We start from the raw sequence: 23,222 nt of genomic DNA on the forward strand, positions 1-23,222 counted from the left end.
AGTGTCCTCTCTGCTTGCCAGAAACATGCCCTCTGCACCCCACTCCACCAAAACAACAAAACACCAACGAGGAAGGAGAGTCACATGAGAGTGAAGCAGCAAGCAGTGAGCGTGGAAGTGTTGGCGGAAGGAGTTCTCTGAAGCATGGAAAGGGATCTGGAAGATTGTGATGAGAAAACAGCTGGGCTGAAAGGGTTTTAACAAGGATGAATAAGCAGGGCTCCTCCAGTATAAACACAAATCTCCAAATGGTCAAATGTGGTCATTCCAAAACCTGGTCAGTATCTTAAGGCTGGCTCTCTCACTTGTTTTGGATGGGAACTCCATTTTTCAGCATTTTGCTACAAGTGGTGAGAAGAAAAATCCTGAAAATGGTAGTGAGACAGTACATACCCACTGCCCTCCCTACCTCACTGAAAAATCATTTGACTCAGCACTGAGGTCACTGGTTTAGAAAGCCTCATGTTTACTCTTCGGTCAAACTGCTTTCTGTCTCATCCAGCCTAGTTCCCTAGCGTGCGTTTCCAGCCTTGAAATCTGTTCTGACATGGATACCCAAGATGCTGTCATTACAGGTGTGTGCTTTAATAAACAGTTGTAAAAAATCAATTTTATTCATTAAAATCGTAAGGCCACACAATAATTTTGGAAAATAAAAATGCAAAATGCAGGAAATATTCCAGGAAGTGGATGCTCTTCCCAGAATGCACATCTTCTGATCTTTAACCCCAGTATCTTGGTAACCTGGTCTACATAAGTTTGTAGAACATCTATTATTTAAAAAGTACAAGGACGAGCATATTACACACGGACCCCTCCTCCTCCCAGCACACATTCATAACAGTACTTTAATCTGTCTCGAATCGACTTCAAACCCATTTTCTTCTTAATGGGAGTTATTCATTTTCACTTGAAAGGTAATACATGACGGCTGGATATTTAATGTGATGGACTGGCTGCCGATTAACTAGGTGCTGTATGTGACATTCTAGTCTGGTTCCCACGGCCCACTTCCCATCTCCCAGCCCCCGGCAGACCTGATCCCGCGAAACCTTGCGTCGCAGGTTTTAGACCTCGGAGTGTGATGGGCCCCCTGCCTGAACACTCCCACAATAGGAGTCTTTTAATTAATGTTTTGGGGATGTAAGATCTTCCTGCCCCCAGAAGGTTTCTTATTCTCCATCGTTTTTCATTTTTGCTTACTGGTTGTCTTCTATATGTTAGCTCTTCTATAGCTTTTCAAAGGCATTCTAAAGATGGGGTGGGTGGAGACGTTAGATGATACTTCAGATGCTTATTTGTTAGAGCCATCCTCCACCTTCCCCATTTCCACCTCCAATCTGTAGGATGAGGTTAGGTTCAGGGCTTACAGTTAGGAAAGAGCTGCTCTCTGCTCCCCCTTCCCCTAGGGGCAAGCCAAGATGCAGATCCTATTCTAAACACCCATCCCCGTCTTTTTGTTAGTCTGCCTGACCTGAAACAACACTTGCTTTTACAGGACCGTGACACTGCCTTGTCAATGCCCTCAACCTGCCTCCTACCCCTCCTCTTCAGAATGATTTTCAACCGTGCAGTTGCTCAGCAGTGTGGATGAACGAGCGCGGAGGCTGAGACTGCCCGACTCATCCACTCCCTGGAAAGCAAACCCGGTGTAACCCAGTGCAGCATTAGCGTCCTCACAGGACCGGAGTCCACCCTCGTCCTTCAAGGCTGAACGCATGATGAATGGTGACGAGGTTGCAGAGGTGAGAATTCTCGTTTCAGAAGCCACTATTCTTTCCCCCTGCATGGAGAGGGGGGACTTCTATTACCTTTTTTTTATTTTTCATACTCTCAAATTGCTCTGTAATTCTAAAGCTTCCTTTGTGAGCTCAAGCTAAGGAGCTATTCTAAAGCGTTTTAAAAAATAAAATCGGCACTTGCTCACTCATTCCTCTTTCTCTGGAGTAACACAACAGCTCTGCTATGATATGAAATACTGCATCCACTGGTGTAAAAACTTCCGGGGCTCATCTCCCTTCTATCTGGGGCAATCTGCATTTTTATTAGATCAGATCTGTCTAGAAGTGGACATTAGCCACCTGCAGCTCGCTAGGCTTCTTCTCTAAAGATAAGGCCGTGCCTTTCCTATATCGGAGTCTGTTAACACCCAGTTACAATCCCATTGTGCTTCCCTGGGTGATGTGAGGACTGCTCCAAAGAGTTAGGTTAACGAGGCTGACAGGCCCCTCCTAGCTTGACCCCAGACATTAAAACGTCAATTCCTATGAAAACATGGTACCAGAGATTTTATAAAATTTCTGTAGATGGGTAAACAGTTGCGCAAGTTCTCCATCAGCAGGCTGGAAGAGGGTTTACTACTGACAATGACAGTCTAAGGTTTTCTCAAGCTTCTTCTCTCTGAACTTCAAAAGGGCCAGACTCCCAAAATCAATTCCTACTTTAGTTCTGTCACTAGCATACATTGTAGGCATCAGTAAATGAGGTTGTACGAATACCAAGAGGGAAAGTACTGTGGTTTTCTTTTTTGAAGACTTTTCGAAACTCTGACTTAAATTCCAAGAGCGATGTCACAGTCTAGAAAACATTATTACTTTTTAAAATTAATTACTGATCAGTTTAAGGCCTTTACAACGTCACAGTAGTGAAACACAAATAGATGCACTCCAGAGACAAGCCATAGTTTAAACAGTGCCTGGAACCACTGGATTATACTGGTAACAACTTCAAGGGTAACTACCTGTAGTGGCTTTTACAATAATGACAAAATGAACTGGAAACAATCTAGATATTTTACAACAGGGCACGGTTAAGTAAACAATGGTACCGCCACTCTATTGAGTATCAGATGACATTACATATGATAGCTATGAAGCAATATGGAAAAATCCTTGAGAAGGTTAATCAGAAAAAAATAAGATAACATATGCATTATAACATGATACAGCTTTGTAAAAAATAGGTATTAGAAAAAAAGACTGGAAGAAAATGACTGCTGTATTTAGGTGATAGCATCACGGACCATCTCCCCATTTTCTACGTTTGTCATGTAGTTATATTATTTTTAATACTATAATTAAAGAGTTTAGCATTTAAATTCCACTGTCCATGAAAAGGTTGATATTTGGATCCATACTGTGCAAAACATCAGGTGGTATTTTTACTTCGCTGGTTAAAGCAATTTTTCCTCATTTTGGCAGCTATGCCATGTGAAAATATGTGTTAAATCTCAATGAATCTTCCACAGGCAACATGCTGGGCTCCTGGCACTTCAAAGGGTTTAAAAACATGGCAAGGAATCATGCGAGTGCCATCGATTACATACTCTGTAAAGCGAGGCAAGAGGGATACTGGGGCAATATCGGGGAAATGCAGGGTCAAACCCGAAGCGCAGCCCGACAGGATGTTAGCTGCGGACTCCTCGCCACGCAAACTTTCTAAGGAGTGGACAAACACTTGCTCAACTTGTTAGAAGTTCAGGTTGCCCCACTGAACTCGCTGGTGAGGCAGGAAAAGGACCGGCATGGCCTGGCTATGGAGTACAGAAAATTCGAAGTCAACTTTCTGGGCCAAAAGCCACCATTCCACCTTAAACTGTGATGGGTTGGTCACTATATCTGACGAAGCCAAGTACTAAGAGGCAGACCTGATTCATGACTCTCCATTTCATTGTTCCTCTACATTCCAAGCAGAAGAAATTTCATTTCCAAGGGAAAGACACAGTAGTCAGTGCATGGCTTCCTCAGGAAAAACAAAAATCATTTCTGTGATGTCAACTTCCAGATATCCTTTGTTTTTAACATATTTGCTTGGGGGTATTTAACCTCTAAAAATAATTACTTAAAAATTTTCCCCTCTTGTCATATTAATTAGAGGGAGTAGGGAAGAGAAGAGAGCCAATCTGAAATCATGCAAGTTTTGTTTACAATTTTCAAGAAGAGGTTTTATTATGTTCTAAGCATATAGAATAATTAAAACAAGCCTAGTAAGGTTTCAGGTAAGAGGTGACTAACTGTAAAGAACAGGTTAAGGGGACTTCCCTGGTGGCGCAGTGGTTAAGAATCCGCCTGCCAGTGCAGGGGACACAGGTTCAATCCCTGGTCCAGGAAGATCCCACATGCCACAGAGCAGCTAAGCCCGTGTGCCACAACTACTGAGCCTGCACTCTACAGCCTGCGAGCCACACCTACTGAGCCCACGTGCCGCAACTACTGAAGCCCGTGTGCCTACAGCCCGTGCTCTGCAACAAGAGAAGCCACTGCCTTGAGAAGCTCACGCGCCACAACAAAAAGTAGCCCCCGCTCGCCGCAATTAGAGAAAGCCCATGTGCTGCAACAAAGACCCAACGCAGCCAAAAATAAATAAATAAAAAGTAAATTTAAAAAAAGAAGAATAGGTAAGAACAGTATAATTTAGGGGGCTTATCAAGTGGTCAAGTATGGTAGAAACACAGTCTCTTTAACTTCACCTGATAAAACCACTTTTCCTAGAACAAATTCTCACCCAATCCCAATCCTCACTAATAAACTAAAATCTGAGTCACTGAAATTTTGGTGACAGAAAACTTGAGAGCTGTACTTGCAATACCATGTACTGCCAGCAGACTTAATGCCAACACGTGCCTCATTTCTCACCTAGTGATGTGGTCATACAACTCTGAAGCGAGGGAAGGCAGGGAGTTGCTGCCTCCTGAGAAAGAAACCTGAAGAAAACTTGGAAGTGAAGTAGAAATGGAACCTTAAGGTACACAGTTTTTGGCTTTCCCTAATCATTTGCCAAGACATCAACTTCCCTCCATGACAATCGAAAGTACTGGAAGTTTCAGTTCCATGAGCAAAACTGGCTTTCTCATCACTCAACACACCATTGGTGCTGTTGGCATGGTGGACATTCTCTGCCACAGGCCCGCCTTTGGCCAGAGTCCTCCCTTGGGGAGATCCTGGGCATGCGCTGAGCTGTCCACGTTACTGGGAAGTTTCTTCTGCGTTTCTTCTCTTCATGGCATAGTGGCCCTCGGAAGTGGTGTTCACCAAGATGCTGACCCCCCTTCCTTCTGGGGACCCCAAGGTGACCTCACTGAAGGCCTGGGATGATGCCTGACATGTCATCCTTGTGGAGCGGCCAAAGGCAGCCTCCAGCCCCACTTCTCAACCATCAGACTCTGAGCTAAAGTACCACTGACAGCCCCTCCATCTAAACTTCCATCTCCCAAACCAGCAACATAATGGAGGAGCCAATTAAATGATTATTAATTCATGCTACTTTCCGTAAGCCAGAGGTTCTCATCGCCTTGTGTTCCGTAAACCAGCTTGCCACCTGCCCCAGAAATTTACAGCAATCTTTTATCTCCATTGACTAAGGAGAAAAAAAAAAAAAACGTTCACACAGCTCCATACTCAGTGCTTGAGTTGGGATAATGACCCCAGCACGATAGTCACAGAAGCTTCACCATATTGGAAAGTGGTCATTCAGCTCATAATGAAAATGAGATGAAAGGGGCAGTGAGCCCTCTCCATAGCCCCTTCCCCTCAGCTTCTCAGAGGCCCGACACTCCCCTCTAGAAAGCAGAAATGCACAGTTTCCAGAGGGTCAATCTGTGCTCTGGACTCGTGATCCTCTGTGATACTGTCACTGAATGTGGAGCCGCTCTTGACATCTGCTTGCAATTCCCTCCCCAGAGGAGAGGCTAAGATTTCGTACTCGCATCTCCTGCAGAGCTACTGCACTTCAGAAGTGGCCAGAGAGCTGGCTAAATCCTCTCCCTCCCTACGGAAAGAAACAGTTCGTTTAAAGGGTCTGCTCGGCTGCCAACTTGGTCGCTAAACATGCACGGCTCTGCCTCTCACCAAGCACTTAAAGATGATTCAAAGAGGAATCGGGGAGTCTGTGCACGGCAAAGGCGCACCCAATGGGGTCTCTACACCCTTACACACCCAGAGTCCAGCCCCATGAGGGTAAGAACCTTCTATTCAAAACACAGTCCTGGTTTCAGTTAAGTGCAGGCTACACTGCTCCTGCATGTCTCTTGAAAGCATTTTGTAGAAGTACTCAAAAAGGAGAAGAACATGCCTAGGTAGGTAGAGCGAGACACACAGGCCTCATCCACTTACCAGACATGTCTTCCTGTTTCCATGAAGGATTTCAAAGAAAACTTGAGTTATACTACAGATGGGTATTACTGATGCTCGGGGAATGGCTCATTATTTTTCTCCTCCAACTCAAAGATGAACCAGATAGGTCAGCACTTTGAAAATCCAGAAGCTCGTCAGTGTTGTTTCTGTTGTTGTTATTAGTTTGCTTTTTATTTGGAAATATAGATTCACAGGAAGTTGCAAGATTAGTACAGAGAGGTCCGTTTCCCCTTCGCCTAGGTGTTTCTTTTTAACCAGGGTTTAGATAAAGATTGCTGGGTTTCTCAGATGGAGAGATATACCATGTTCTTGGAGTGGAAGGATCAACACTGTGAAAATGACTATAATACCCAAAGCAATCTACAGATTCAATGCAATCCCTATCAAACTACCAATGGCATTTTTCACAGAACTAGAACAAAAGAATTTCACAATTTGTATGGAAACACAAAAGACCCCGAATAGCCAAAGTAATCTTGAGAAAGAAAAACGGAGCTGGAGGATTCAGGTTCCTGGACTTCAGACTATACTACAAAGCTACAGTCATCAAGACAGTATGGCACTGGCACAAAAACAGAAATACAGATCAGTGGAACAGGATAGAAAGCCCAGAGATAAACCCACATACATATGGTCACCTCATTTTTGATAAATGAGGCAAGAATGTACAATGGAGAAAAGACAGCCTCTTCAATAAGTGATGCTGGGAAAACTGGACAGCTACAGGTAAAAGAATGAAATCAGAACACTCCCTAACACCATACACACAAAAAAACTCAAAATGGATTAAAGACCTAAATGTAAGGCCAAGACACTACAAAACTCTTAGAGGAAAATACAGGCAGAACACTCTATGACATAAATCACAGCAAGACCTTTTTTGACCCATCTCCTAGAGAAGTGGAAATGAAAACAAAAAAAAACAAATGGGACCTAATGAAACTTAAAAGCTTTTGCACAGCAAAGGAAAATATAAACCAGACAAAAAGACAACCCTCAGAATGGGGGAAAATATTTGCAAACGAAGCAACAGACAAAGGATTAATCTCCAAAATATATAAGCAGCTCATGCAGCTCAATATCAAAAAAGCAAACAACCCAATCCAAAAATGGGCAGAAGACCTAAATAGACATTTCTCCAAAGAAGATACACAGATTGCCAACAAACACATGAAAGAATGCTCAACATCACTAATTATTAGAGAAATGCAAATCAAACCTACAATGAGGTATCACCTCACACCAGTCAGAATGGCCATCATCAAAAAATCTACAAACAATAAATGCTGGAGAGGGTGTGGAGAAAAGGGAACCCTCTTGCACTGTTGGTGGGAATGTAAATTGATACAGCCACTATGGAGAACAGTATGGAGGTTCCTTAAAAAACTACAAATAGAACTACTATATGACCCAGCAATCCCACTACTGGGCATATACCTTGAGAAAACCATAATTCAAAAAGAGTCATGTACCACAATGTTCACTGCAGCTCTATTTACAATAGCCAGGACATGGAAGCAACCTAAGTGTCCATCAACAGATGAATGGATAAAGAAGATGTGGCACATATATATATAATGGAATATTACTCAGCCACGAAAAGAAGCGAAACTGAGTTATTTGTAGTCAGGGGGATGAACCCAGAATCTGTCATACAGAGTGAAGTAAGTCACAAAGAGAAAAACAAATACCATATGCTAACACATATATATGGAATCTAAAAAAAGAAAAATGGTTATGAAGAACCTAGGGGCAGGACAGGAATAGAGACGCAGATGTAGAGAATGGACTTGAGGACACGGGGAGGGGGAAGGGTAAGCTGGGACCGAAGTGAAAGAGCGTCAAGGACATATATACACTACCAAATTTAAAATAGATAGTTAGTGGGAAGCAGCCACATAGCACAGGGAGATCCGTTTGGTGCTTTGTGACCACCTAGAGGGGTGGTATAGGGAGGGTGGGAGGGAGATGCAAGAGGGAGGAGATACGAGGATATATGTATACGTATAGCTGATTCACTTTGTTATAAAGCAGAAACTAACACACCATTGTAAAGCAATTATACTCCAATAAAGATGTTTAAAAAAAAAAAATCCACCTTCCAATGCAGGAGATGCGGGTTCGATCCCTGGTCAGGGAACTAAGATCCCACATGCCACAGGAAAACTAAGCCCGTGCGCTGCAACTAGAGAGAAGCCATCGCACCACAACTAGAGAGGAGCCTGCACGCCACAACAAAAGATCCCACGTGCCACAACTAAGACCCGATGTAGCCAAAAATAAAATAAAACGGGGAGTTTCATACAAAGCAGAAGGACAAGGACCTCCAGATAAGTGGAAAAATCTGGCAACAGGATCTTCATTCCTATGCAGTAGCCGTGGGCTGGAGCCGATGCCCCGTGCCCTCTGGCTTGCCCCACCCTCCCCTGATACTGGGCATTCCTTCATTCCGTCTGCCAGCCTCTATGTGTTACACTTAATTTGGGAGATGGGGCTCGAGGAGGAGACAGGAGCGAAAAGAAGAATCTTAGAGAGGGCAGACGGACTGAAGAGGAGGCTGAGGAAAAGCGAGTAGGAGAAGGAGAGGCATCCACAGGGGCCCGGAGGCTGGAAGCTGATCCCAGGAAGGCTGCCCCAGGAGGAGGCAGGGGCTGTCATCCCAAGAAGAATCAGTAGTTGAACCTGGGAAAGGAAATCCTTGTTTCATTGCCTGAGTTCATTGTCTGCTCCCTGACACAGAGCCCCTAAATCCCCTGAAATTTCCTGGGTGACAGGAGTATCTTTTGTTCCAATGAGGTGACTCTGAGTGGTCACCAGAAAGACCAAGCCGTGGTTAGAAGCTTGGGATCTTCAATCTCACCTCCCACCCTTCAGGAAGGGGAGGGGGTTGGAGACGGAGTTAATGATCCATCATCCCTACTTGATGAAGCCTCCATAAAAATCCCAAAATTTTAAAAAATTCCAGGTTGGCACACCCCAACTCCGTGGGGACGGAGACTCCTGCGCTCAGGATCCTTCCAGACCTTGCCCTATGTGTCTCTTCATCTGACTGTTCATCTGTTATCTTTTATCATACCATTCGTTAAATCATAAGCTGGTAAAAAAAAAAAACAGAACAAAAAAACATTGCTGGGTTTTTGATCACTCTTCATCATGACCACATGTCTCCTCCTCTCCCACTCCTGCAATCCGGGATTCCATCGGCCAAGACCAGGACTCGTGCCTCTCCTACACACTTCTGTCTTTTAGGAAAGCTCAGTTCCCTCCTCACGCAGCGGGGGCTCAGGGCCTTGCCATCCGGTTAAAGGAGACGTAAGTCTCAAACTTCACGCACGTCACAGAGGTCAGAGCACCAACATTCTCAAACTCAACTGTGAGTCAGAAATCCCCTGGAAGGCTTGCTAACACACAGAAGGCAGGCCCCACCCCCCTAGCATAGGTCTGATTCAGAGAATCTGCATTTCCAGTGAGTTCCCAGGTGATGCTGGTGGTCTGACCACATTTTGAGAACCGCTGTCAGAGCCAAAGCTTTCTGTAATTGGTAGGAACCATACCACCTTGTGGCTGGACTAGAATTAAATAAGGGGGCCTGCAGGCGTGGGCGGATCTGGCCGTCCACTTTCAAATGACTCTTGCTGAAAATGCTATTCTCATCATCTACACTCGGGGACAAAAGCCAGGCCTGGTCTCAAAGCCCGATGTTTTCCCCCTCAGGCCAAAGGTGAAAGATTAAATATGGCTGTCCCTCAGGGAACCTGCCTCCTCTAAACCAACACAGACACATTTTCAAAGCCAGAAATTCAGAAGGAATAACCTCTACGTGTTCTGTTAGCAGTGTAATCCAGAATAATGACAGACTGCCTTGCTTATGAAAGTCTCGGTCTTTCCACGTGTCCTGGAGAACCTCTGTAAAAAGGACAAACACCTCTGGGCTCTTTCCACTTTGCAGGAAGAGGAAGCCTCTTTTTGGTGCTGGCTTCCCAGGTCTTGGCACCTGCAGGCCGCACCAGCCTGAGGCACCCTTTGCTTCGGCCCTGGGAAGAATGCAGAGACCCACACCGGCCCCTGTGTCCGCGAGTCGGCACTCTGGGAATGGGGGGTCAGGCCGTGCTTTCCCAGCGAGCAGCCAGGGTGCGACGGTGGGCCCATGCTGAGTGCTGGCTGCCGCCGCTTGTCTGCAGCTTCGGGGAAAAAAGTAGTGCTAAGTCCCACATCAGAGGCATCAATCTGTTGTACTAATTCCTTGTTGAAATATGCATAAGGCTGCTTAACTACACTGATTTGCGCTCCCAAAAGGCCATCCCGCAATTCAGTTTCAAGATACCTTACTCCCTCTGTGTCAGGTTTATGAATGAACCACCAGTCAAAACAGAGCCACCAGCCACCACTTCGTTTAGACCAACATCCGCTGTCGGAGTACTCGTAACTTCTAAACGTTGGGCTGCCACCCAGAAGCCAGGGACCAAAGGGGCCAAGACCCAATTCTTCACTTCAAGGTATCAAATCAGCCTGCCTGCCTGTGGCCTCTTGTCAGCTTCCCCAGAGTGTCCTGTCTTCCCCTGCAGAGACCCTGAGCTGTGCACAGATGCCATCTGCAGCTGTGGTCACAGTGCCCGGTGAGGATGGGGCGCGGTCGGCGGGCACCTCGGGGTCTGCATTATCACTCTGCCCTCTGGCTTCATTACAGGACTGTGACAACCGTGGGCTTGGAAAAAGCTAGAACAGGGAGAACCTTAGAGACACTTGAATTAACAGAAAAAAGTACAGAGGTGCGAGATGTAGGTCAAAACAAGAGGTGATGTGGGTCATGCTGGGACCAGGCTGCAGTTAATTAACAGAAGCTCATCCATCAGCTCCAGTATTAATTAGGTTAGTCAGAGCCTCTGAGCCCCGCACAGCACAGGCTCCCAGAGACCAGGCGAGAAGGGTACTCTTCCAGGGTTTCCTCCACTCCAAACCTATCTTCATAAGATACTTAAGGAAATTTTAAGAGTCAAATGGAACTTATGACAATAAAAACATGCAATCTGGGTCCAGCATGGTGACAGACACAAAGAGCCCTGCCCTTCACTTCTCCGCACCCTTACAAATCAGCTCTTCCCCAGGACCCACCAAGGATTGCTCTTCGCTCATGCAGGTTAGCAGGAGCGTGAGAATCTGTAATGGGCGAGAAAAACGTCACTCAGGTCCCCGGAAGGGCTGGAAAATGGGAATGACTCTCCACTTTCCCCTGCAGGTTTCAAGTACCAAGCAGAATGGAAAGGTCTCCTCTTGGAGTTTGGAAAGCACAGAGGGGGAGCCCCACACCGAGTAATGTTTACGTCAGCACTTCTCTCACCACCACGCTCCAAAGGCTGTGTTTGCTCACAGCCTGCAAAGGCCCAAGACGACCCATGTGTGTGAAGGGGCGGGGGAGGCAGTTCGGGGGCACCACTCCTCCGTAACTCCTGTGTTTCCCTGGCCAAGTTCTCTTTACACAGAGACATCGCACCCCCTCCCCCCGCTAAGGAACACAGCACATGGCTTGCAGGGCTGCCACAACCTGGCTCAAGTCCCGGCTGTGTGACCTTGAGCGTTTCAGTTGACTACACTGGACTTTCAGCTTCCATGTCTGTCAGCAGGAGGACCGCGTCTACTCACAGGGCTTCTGGGAGGCTAGCAAGAGAGATTAGGCACACGAAGCCCACCAGGGTCAAGCACACAGCGAGAGCTCAAACATTTGTTGCTATGGTTTCATTTTTAGAAGTGTCTCTGGGAAATAATACAGGTGCATGTGCGGCCACATAACCACAGAGTGAGGGGAGAGGCCTGGTTTCAAGGACACGCAAAGACACCCTAAATTTGCCTTTTCTGTAAATCAACGCGGAAGCATTCTACTCACCCCATGGGTTTAATATCTAAAAAGCAGAAAGTTGAATAACTTGCACTTTAAAGTGTTTTATGGTTATGCTGTTTTACCAACTGATTGCTAATGAAACATCCAAACAGTATTAAGCACTTACTAGATGCTAGCGATTACAAAAATGCATGAATGTGGGGTTGGGGAGAGATGCATAGGCAGAGCACAGAAGATTTTTAGGGCAATAAAAATACTCTGTACGATATTATAGTGATGGTTCTATGTCATTATACATTTGTCCAAACCCACAGAATGTACATCAAGAGTGAATCGTAAGGTAAACTGTGGACTTTGGATGATTATGATGGATCAATGTAGGTTCATCATTGGTTATAAAAAAAAAAAAAGTACCATCCCGGTAGGTGATGTTGATAATGGGGGAGCTATGCGTGTCGGGGGCTGGGGAGCAGGGCAGAGGGTATACGGGAAATCCCTGCGCCTCCCTCTCAAGTTCGTTGTAAACCTAAAACAGCTCTAAAAAAACCAGTCTTTTAAAAAAACAAACAAAGATGAATGAATGCCACATGGCCCTGACCATAAAGAGGTGACAATTCTGTTTGACAACTAGAGAAACAGGATTTTCAAGTCTTCTCCAATCTTCGTATAGTAAGAGAAAGCTACCAGGTCATGTGTTCTTCAGCTTTCTAATCGGGGGGATATATCCCTGACCCAGAGGGCAAATTGCACTTTGATCACAGATCTGACACCTAGGAGTTCGATGAGTTTTAGTTCTCTAGCTGCTAGATAAAGATAATGTTGGACCCAGGAAGAATGTGAGAGCCTAACAAAAGTGCTCTGATATCCCCTGAGAAAGGCGCCATAGTATTTTTTTTAGACTTATGATCATGATTCTGATAACAGAGGTGCTTCCCCCAACAGCACAAAAGCTAAAACTGAAACAAAGCAAGAAGATCAACATGGCCGTGTAACAAGAATAATATGCAAATCTATAAGTTATTTTCTACAGCGATGAAAAATAATTTGCTCCTTAATCTACATTTTCACTGCTCCCTATCTATACCTTGATGATAATTCTCATTACACTGTCACCACAGTTATATGATTGCATATAACATCCTTTCTAGAAAGTGAGTTCCAGTTACTTTTTTTTGTATAACCCATATCTGCATTAGATATCTGCACAAAAAAATATTTGCTCAACTGATGTGGTGCCTATGTCTCTTATGACTTAAATATAAATTCTCAAGGCCAAGATGGCTGAATTACTGGAATTCGGGCAAGTCCAGATACATGCCATACCCTGTATCTATTTTTGCTTCTCAACATAAAAATAGTTCAGATAGTTTGTTTTCAATTGTGAGACAGAATTCTGCCTGCAGTGACTTAAGCAGCCAAGTTATACTGAAAGTGGCCTGGAACAAAAGGAGCGTGGGGAGTGGAGGTGGGGGAAGGGAACGAGTGGACTCTGGAAAAGCCGACTTAGCCACACACTTCCCATCTGTGTGTGAAAACGTAAAACCAAAAATGCATTCCATTGGCAAGAACGGGAACAACAGAGGGGCCAAGCAGGCCAGGCTACCAGCATTCCCTCACACGTACCCTACTGCAAAGACACATCTACCTTTGGGTAAGGTAGAGAGATGGAACCAAGTCCGAAAGGACACAGAATTAGGCCAAAATGATTTTCGTAGAGGCAGTGAATGGCCTGGTTTCCAGCAAACAACGGGGCTGGGACATGGAGAGCCACTCAAAGACACCCTCGTGAGTCTCCAAAGATTGATGTCCTCATCACCGGGCTCTGACAGCTCAGTGACATGGGGCCCAGTAACAGTGGACCAGGTGAGAGCTTCAGTGTTCTGATGCCCCACCAAGAAAGGCCGTGTGGTACTATCTAACCTTCACGGAAGAAGGCTAGGGGGCCCACGGGAACTCTCCAGGCTCCTGGCCCACGCTCTCTCCACCAGCCAGAGACCAGGAACATCCTTGCAAGCTATGAGCATTCTGACCTTAGAAATTAATGTTTTCCAAGATTCTACACTACTGTACAACTGTCCCTCCTCCAATCATATTTTTAAGAAGTTCCAGAACTGCAAGAACCCATTTAGTCCAAACCTGCCACTTGACAGATTGTGAAACTGAGGTCCAGAGACCAAGTTCGCGTGGCTTATCTCAGTGGCAGGACTGGGCCCTGAGCCCTGGGCTTCTGCCTTCTCATAGTGCAGAGTGCTTCCTCTCAGCACATGCCTTGTCTTGTCTTTATGGACTCAGTCTTTTCAAAAAAGTATTGTTTCAGCCCCTTTCCTTTCACCGCCACAGATTACATTTCAGGCACTCAGTTCCCCATACAATGGCATCGCTATTTATACAAAGCTGTAAACAACAGGGAGAAGAGGGGGAGGGGCTGGTAATAGATTTCCACCAGGACGTTCCTGACCTGCTTTTTTTCAACCTCAGTAATTAGAAAAGGCAGTGGGTCTGCAGGAATTATTCATACGCAGCAAGAGCCATACACTATACATTTATGTTAAACATGTCAAACCCGATTGAAATCATGCCTGCCAGCACCATATTCCATAAACACACTTTTCCCTAACAGTTGCCCAGACCTTGCCAGCCCATTAAGACGTCCTTTAATAGCAGTCTTCCATAGATTCAGATCAGGGATGCTCCGCTGCACTAATTGCTGTGTGTTAGGTGAGCATCATGGATTTAAAAAAAATTAATAAAATAAAATCCCTTCAAGCTATTCCCCTTGAAAAGCAGTGCTCAAACTACAATTCCAAACCAAAATTTTACAAAAATACAAACATGGACATCAGTTAGGGATTTCTGAAGCATTATGTTGTCATTTTAAGTTGGAGTGTTGCCCCATCTTTGTTTGTTTGTTTTTTAAAATCCCAATATCCCCCAGGTCATCTTGTCTCAAATTAGCTTAACTAGACCCAGCCTAGTGCTCCGTGGCTAGAAACCATGGCGGCTACAGGATTTAAATAACCATCTTGCTATGATTATTTGCCAAGGGTTCAATTTTTTCCCCTAATTATTGGTGATAAAGCATTACATTAATTGTATATCACTTAATTTATAGCAATTAATGATTGATTGGATAATCACTGCATTAATTATTGTTCAGTTGCTGACACTGGGGGCTCTTCAATCTACAACACACACTTTTAAATCCACACTGCTAAAAGAGAACAAGCGATCGCTTTCACATTTTAAAAGAGAAAACCGCAAAGTTGGATGGTGGAAATGGCTGTGCATTAAGGAAGAGGCTTTGAATCAAAGACCCTTTCCGCACCCTCTGGTGGCCCACAGGAGCACTTTACACTTGCCTTGAGTAGACGTGACCCGAGGTGTCTACTAAGGACTCGTCCATGTGCCACCACGTCCCATTGTGGAACCCAGGCTGCGGCTGGTGGGTGTCACTTGTCTGTGTTCCAAGGCTCCCAGGGGCCAAGGTCATTGGCTAACTGGTGGGCTTCCTGACTCCAAATATAGAGAGTTCTTTCCACTTCACCAACCTGCTTTCAGACTGAGCATGACGCTGCCTTACTACGAGTCATGTTCGTGGCTGACAGTCCCACTCGTTTCGAACAGGTGGCAGTCGTGTTACTGTTTTCCACTGCACAACTTTAGGAGGGTGCTGTTCTCTACACTCAGAATGGGGGTGAAAATGGGATCAAGTGATTAGACTGAAAAAGTCCATTCTTGGAGAGATGTATAATGAACTCCTAAGAGCTTGGGCTCTGTCCTAAGAGCATGTGGAAGAGCCAGTACGCAAAGCCGAACCTGCTCGTATGTCTTTTGGCAACTCGCTCGAGCTCTCCCAGGCTCCATTCACTTATCTACAAAATGGCGGGAGGGGGGACAAGGGGGTGGTTCCTTCCAGTATCTGTTTCATGGCATTGGGGGTGAGAATCAAGTGAAATAATCGTATATAAAGCAGTGCTGCCCAACTCTTCTTCATACGGCAGCACACACAGAAAACCATAGCTAATTAGTATCAACAGACGAAGTTGCACTTGCCCCTGGCTGGAGCAGCCCCTGGCTGGAGCAGCCCCTGGCCTCCGCAGGCCAACCCAAGGGCTATGGAGATCAGTATCTGTGACCATTCATGGCACGTTGGCTGGGCAGGACAGGTGTAATCTGGCACGCAGTTACAGCTCGATGTAGCCAGAATAATAACTGGAAAGTACAATGAGAGCCGCAGACACATTCTTTCAAAGTTGGTTTTGCTCCTGCTGAGTATCTCTAGCTGCACTGGCCAATATGGTAGCTGCTAGCCACAGGCTACTGAACTTTAAATTCACTGAAATTAAGTAAAATTTAAAATTGAGCTCCTCAGTGATGCTAGCTACATGTCAAGCACTGAATAGCCCTGTGTGGCTAGTGGCTGCTGTACTGTACAGTGTAGATGCAGAACATTTTTATCAACACAGCACTGACCTATAGTAATACTGTCTGATGACCATGGGTGTTCCTGAAATACCCAGTAGAGGTGTGCGCTCCCTGAAGGCAAGGCCTGTAATCTCAAGGAACTTGTGATCAGTGGAACTCTGCCCACTGCCCCACGTGTGGCAGGGACCCAACCACTGACCATGGGATTGATTCTCTCATGCATCAAATCACTATCCTGCTTGTCTTGCTGCCACTCAAGGTAAAAGACCTGCCTCCTAAATAAAAGAAGCCCAAAGAGGGTCCACTGCCAACAGACATAACAAAGGAAATCAGGATAACCAGGGCACCTACCAGGCACCGGTGGGGGACCACGGACACCTAAGGGGACAGGAGGAATCCCCAGTGACCAGCTTGCGGGATCTTGGTTCCCAGGCTGGAGGTCAGGCCCGAGCTCCTGTGGTGGGAGCTCCGCGTCTAAACCGCTAGACTAACAGAGAACCTCAGACCCCAGGGAATATTAATCGGAGTGAGGGCTCCCAGAGGTCCTCATCTCAGCACCAAGACCCAGCTCTACCTAACTGCCTACAAACTCCAGTGCCGGACGCCTGAGGCCAAAGAACCACTGAACAGGAATACAGCCCCACCCATCAAAAAATAAATCAAATGACAAAAAAATATGTTACAAAGAAGCAAGATAAAAACCTACAAGACCAAATAAATGAAGATGAAATAGACAAACTACCTGAAAAAGAATTCAGAGTAATGACAGTAAAGATGATCCAAAATCTTGGACAAAATGGTGAAAATACAAGAAATATTTAACAAGGATCGAGAAGAACTAAACAGCAAACAAACAGTGAAGAACAACACAATAACTGAAATTAAAAATACCCTAGAAGGAATCAATAGCAGAATAACTGAGGCAGAAGAAGGGATAAGTGAGCCGGAAGATAAAATGGTGGAAGTAACTGCCAGGGAGCAGAATAAAGAAAAAAGAATGAAAAGAATTGAGGACAGTCTCTGAGCCTCTGGGACAACACTAAACTCACCAACATTCGAATTACAGGGCTCCCAGAAAAAGAAGAGAAAAAGAAAGGGAATGAGAAAGTATTTGAAGACATTATAGCTGAAAACTTCCCTAACATGGGAAAGGCAATAGTCAAGTCCAGAGAGTCCCATACAGGATAAACCCAAAGAGAAACACACCAAAACACATATTAATCAAACTGTCAAAAACTAAATACTAAGAAAAAATATTAAAAGCAGCAAGGGAAAAGCAGCAAGTAACATACAAGGGAATCCCCATAAAGTTAACAGCTGATCTTTCAGCAGAAATTCAGCAAACCAGAAGGGAGTGGCAGGACATATTTAAAGTGATGAAAGGGAAAAACCTACAACCAAGATTACTCTATCCAGCACGGATCTCATTCAGATTCAACGGAGAAATTAAAAAATTTACAGACAAGCAAAAATTAAGAGAATTCAGCACCAGCAAACCAGCTTTATATCAAATCCTAAAGGAACTTCTCTAGGCAGGAAACACAAGAGAAGGAAAGGACCTACAATAACAAACCCAAAACAATTAAGAAAATGGTAATAGGAACATACACATCGATAATTACCTTAAATGTAAATGGATTACAATGCTCCAACCCAAAGACATAGACTGGCTGAATGGATACAAAAACAAAAACAAGACTTGTATACATGCTGTCTACAGGAGACCCACTTCAGACCTAGGGACACATACAGACTGAAAGTGAGGGGATGGAAAAATATATACCATGCATTTCCACGTGCATGCGGAAATAAGAAGAAAGTTGGAGTAGCAGTTTTCGTATCAGACAAAGCAGACTTTGAAATAAAGACTATTACAAGAGACAAAGAAGGACACTACATAATGATCAAGGGATCAATCCAAGAAGAAGATATAACAATGGTAAATATTTATGCACTCAACACCGGAGCACCTCAATACATAAGGCAAATGCTAACAGCCATAAAAGGGAAAATTGACAGTAATACGATCATAGTAGGGGACTTTAACACCCCACTGTCACCAATGGACAGATCATGCAAAATGAAAATAAATAAGGAAACATAAGCTTTAAGTGACACATTAGACAAGGTGAACTTAATTGATATTTATAGGACATTCCATCCAAAAACAACAGAATACACTTTCTTCTCAAGTGCTCATGGAACATTCTCCAGGATAGACCATATCTTGGGTCACAAATCAAGCCTTGGTAAATTTAAGAAAATTGAAATCGTATCAAGTATCTTTTCCGACCACAATGCTATAAGACTAGATAGAAATTACTGTAAAAAATACAAACACATGGAGGCTAAACAATACAGTACTAAATAACCAAGAGATCACTGAACAAGTCAAAGAGGAAATCAAAATATACCTAGAAACAGATGACAATGAAAACACAACAACCCAAAACCTATGGGATGCAGCAAAAGCAGTTCTAAGAGGGAAGGTTATAGCAATACAATCCTACCTCAAGAAACAAGAAACATCTCAAATAAACAACCTAAACTTACACCTAAAGCAATTAGAGAAAGAAGAGCAAAATAAAACCCAAGGTTAGCAGAACAAAAGAAATCATAAAGATCAGATCAGAAATAAATGAAATAGAAACAAAGAAAACAATAGCAAAGATCAATAAAACTAAAAGCTGGTTCTTTGAGAAGATAAACAAAATGGATATACCATTAGCCAGACTCATCAAGAAAAAAAGGGAGAAGACTCAAATCAATAGAATTAGAAATGAGAAAGGAGAAGTAACAACTGACACTGCAGAAATACAAAGGATCATGAGAGATTATACTAAAAACAACTATACGCCAATAAAATGGACAACCTGGAAGAAATTGACAAATTCTTAGAAAAGCACAACTTTCTGAGACTGAACCAGGAAGAAATAGAAAATATAAACAGACCAATCACAAACACTGAAATTGAAACTGTGATTAAAAATCTTCCAACAAACAAAAGCCCAGGACCAGATGGCTTCACAGGCAAATTCTGTCAAACATTTAGATAAGAGCTAACACCTATCCTTCTCAAACTCTTCCAAAATATAGCAGACGGAGGTACACTCCCAAACTCATTCAACGAGGCCACCATCACCCTGACACCGAAACCAGACAAAGATGTCACAAAAATAGAAAACTACAGGCCAATATCTCTGATGAACATAGATACAAAACTCCTCAACAAAATACTAGCAAACAGAATCCAACAGCACATTAAAAGGATCATACACCATGATCAAGTGGGGTTTATCCCAGGAATGCAAGGATTCTTCAATATACGCAAATCGATCAATGTGATACACCATAGTAACAAATTGAAAGATAAAAACCATATGATAATCTCAAGAGATGCAGAAAAAGCTTTTGACAAAATTCAACACCCATTTATGATAAAAACTCTCCAGAAAGTAGGCATAGAGGGAACCTATCTCAACATAATAAAGGCCATATATGACAAACCCACAGCCAACATCATTCTCGAAGATGAAAAACTGGAACCATTTCCTCTAAGATCAGGAACAAGACAAGGTTGCCCACCCTCACCACTATTATTCAACATAGTTTTGGAAGTTTTAGCCACAGCAATGAGAGAAGAAAAAGAAATTAAAGGAATCCAAATCGGAAAAGAAGAAGTAGCACACTGTCACTGAGACGCCATGATACTAAACATGGAGAATCCTAAAGATGCTACCAGAAAACGACTAGAGCTAATCAGTGAATTTGGTAGAGTAGCAGGATACAAAATTAATGCAGAGATCTCTTGCATTCCTATACACTAATGATGAAAAATCTGAAAGAGAAATTAAGGAAACACTCCCATTTACCATTTCAACAAAAAGAATAAAATACCTAGGAATAAACCTACCTAAGGAAACAAAAGACCTGTATGCAGAAAACTAAGATACTGATGAAAGAAATTAAAGATGATACAAACAGATGGAGAGATATACCATGTTCTTGGACTGGAAGAATCAACACTGTGAAAATGACTCTACTACCCAAAGCAATCTACAGATTCAATGCAATCCCTATCAAACTACCAATGGCATTTTTCACAGAACTAGAACAGAAGAATTTCACAATTTGTATGGAAACACAAAAGACCTCGAATAGCCAAAGCAATCTTGAGAAAGAAAAATGGAGCTGAAGGAGTCAGGCTCTCTGACTTCAGACTATACTACAAAGATACAGTCATCAAGACAGTATGGTACTGGCACAAAAACAGAAATATAGGTCAATGGAACAGGATAGAAAGCTCAGAGATAAACCCATGCACATATGGTCACCTTATCTTTGATAAAGGAGGCAAGAGTATACAATGGAGAAAAGACAGCCTCTTCAAAAAGTGGTGCATGGATGGACAGCTATATGTAAAAGAATGAAATCAGAACACTCCCTAACACCATACACAAAAATAAACTCAAAATGGATTAAAGACCTAAATGTAAGGCCAGACACTATAAAACTCTTAGAGGAAAACATAGGCAGAACACTCTGTGACACAAATGACAGCAAGATCCTTTTGGACCCACCTCCTAGAGAAATGGAAATAAAAATAAACAAATGGAACCTAATGAAACTTAAAAGCTTTTGCACAGCAAAGGAAACCATAAACAAGACCAAAAGACAACCCTCAGAATGGGAGAAAATATTTGCAAATGAAGCAACTGACAAAGGATTAATGTCCAAAATTTACAAGCAGCTCATGCAGCTCAATATCAAAATAACAAACAACCCAATCCAAAAATGGGCAGAAGACCTAAATAGACATTTCTCCAAAGAAGATATACAGATTGCCACCAAACACATGAAAGAATGCTCAACGTCATTAATCATTAGAGAAATGCAAATCAAAACTACAATGAGATATCATCTCACACTGGTCAGAATGGCCATCATCAAAAAAATCTACAAACAAGAAATGCTGGAGAGGGTGTGGAGAAAAGGGAACTCTCCTACACTGTTGGTGGGAATGTAAATTGATACAGTCACTATGGAGAATGGTATGAAGGTTCCTTAAAAAACTACAAATAGAACTACCATATGACCCAGGAATCCCACTACTGGGCACATACCCTGAGAAAACCATAATTCAAAAAGAGTCATATACCACAATGTTCACTGCAGCTCTATTTACAATAGCCAGGACATGGAAGCAACCTAAGTTTCCATCGACAGATGAATGGATAAAGAAGATGTGGCACATATATACAATGGAATATTACTCAGCCATAAAAAGAAATGAAATTGAGTTATTTGTAGTGAGGTGGATGGACCTAGAGTCTGCCATACAGAGTGAAGGAAGTCACAAAGAGAAGAACAAATACCGTATGCTAACACATATATATGGAATCTAAAAAAAAAATGGTTCTGATGAACCGAGGGGCAGGACAGGAATAAAGATGCAGATGTGCAGAATGGACTTGAGGACACGGGGAGGGGGAAGGGTAAGCTGGGAGGAAGTGAGAGAGTAGCATTGACATATATACATTACCAAATGTAAAACAGATAGCTAGTGGGAAGCAGCCGCATAGCACAGGGAGATCAGCTCGGTGCTTTGTGACCACCTAGAGGGGTGAGATAGGGAAGGTGGGAGGGAGATGCAAGAGGGAGGGGATATGGGATATATGTATGCATATAGCTGATTCACTTTGTTATACAGCAGGAACTAACACACCATTGTAAAGCAATTATACTCCAATAAAGATGTTTTAAAAAAGAATAAAATAAATGTTAGGAATGAGTGAATGAATAAGTAATTAAATAAATAAATAAATAAATGGAAACCAGGAATCCCATTCCAATGTAAAAATAAATAACACAAAATATTTTAGTAAAGCTTATCCATTCCTGCAGCAAACCCCAAAGTCCATAATCAATAGCTGAGAAAATGCCAGTTATCCAGGTCCATTTGAAATATTATTAACCTGCATCCTGAGCAGCCACTAATCAACAGGACAAATTGTGAAATCACTATTTATTTATTTGCCGGGAGGAAGCACTCCCCAACACATTTAATCAGATAGGAACAGCTCAATTTAGGGAGTGAATGGAACCAACGCAGACAGTTTTTATAAAATACTAAGGATCCCAAAGAAAGCTCAGGAGAGGTTGCTGGCACCTAAATCGATTCCAAGATCAAATCGGCCCAAGTACCTTAATAAAGGCTGTCATTACACACTCAAACAATACAGACAAAATTATGCTTCAGGTCAAAAGAGGATCGCTTGCAGAAGTCAGGGAAGAATTTTCCCCTCGCCCTTTACTACTGTGCAACTGGCAAGATGCATCTCTGAGTTATTCATTCCCCCGCTCTCTCTCGTACAGATAAAGATTAAGTATGTTCCCTGAATGACTGAATGAGAAAGTGGAGCCTTATTAAAGACACTGGATTTTGGGGGTGCTCATTTTAAGTCTTCATGTAGTCTCCTGACTGCCCGGCATGTCTGCCAGTGCTGTGAGGACACATTCCCACTGAATCATAAACACTTTGAATGAGATTTAATTGAACCACCCCCAACAAAGCGTGCTGTAACCTGGTGTAAGGATTAGAGTAACACATACAAAGTGCCCGGCACAGAGCCTGGCACACAGTAAGAGCTCCGCAGACGGTGCTACTTCTTGTTGTTCCCTCCGTGTCCTCAGCACACAGAATGCAGGAAACACGCGCCACGTGCCACCTGCACAATCCCATGAAATCCTTCTGTGTCGGTCCCCTCAGCGTCTCAAAGACACTGCCTGGCAACAGCTTTACATTCAAATGGGAGGACCCGAAGAGAAAC

The 23,222-nt window shown here is 43.5% G+C and overlaps 1 protein-coding gene across 6 annotated transcripts in view; it reads right to left on the reverse strand.

Annotated features, from left to right (window-relative positions):
- The window catches only part of ZFHX3 (zinc finger homeobox 3), a 255,989-nt gene that overhangs the window by 27,665 nt on the left and 205,102 nt on the right, over positions 1-23,222 (reverse strand). The gene's annotated exons all lie outside the window — the stretch shown is intronic.

Source organism: Tursiops truncatus, chromosome 19 (genome assembly GCF_011762595.2).
Source record: "Tursiops truncatus isolate mTurTru1 chromosome 19, mTurTru1.mat.Y, whole genome shotgun sequence".
NCBI lineage: Eukaryota > Metazoa > Chordata > Mammalia > Artiodactyla > Delphinidae > Tursiops > Tursiops truncatus.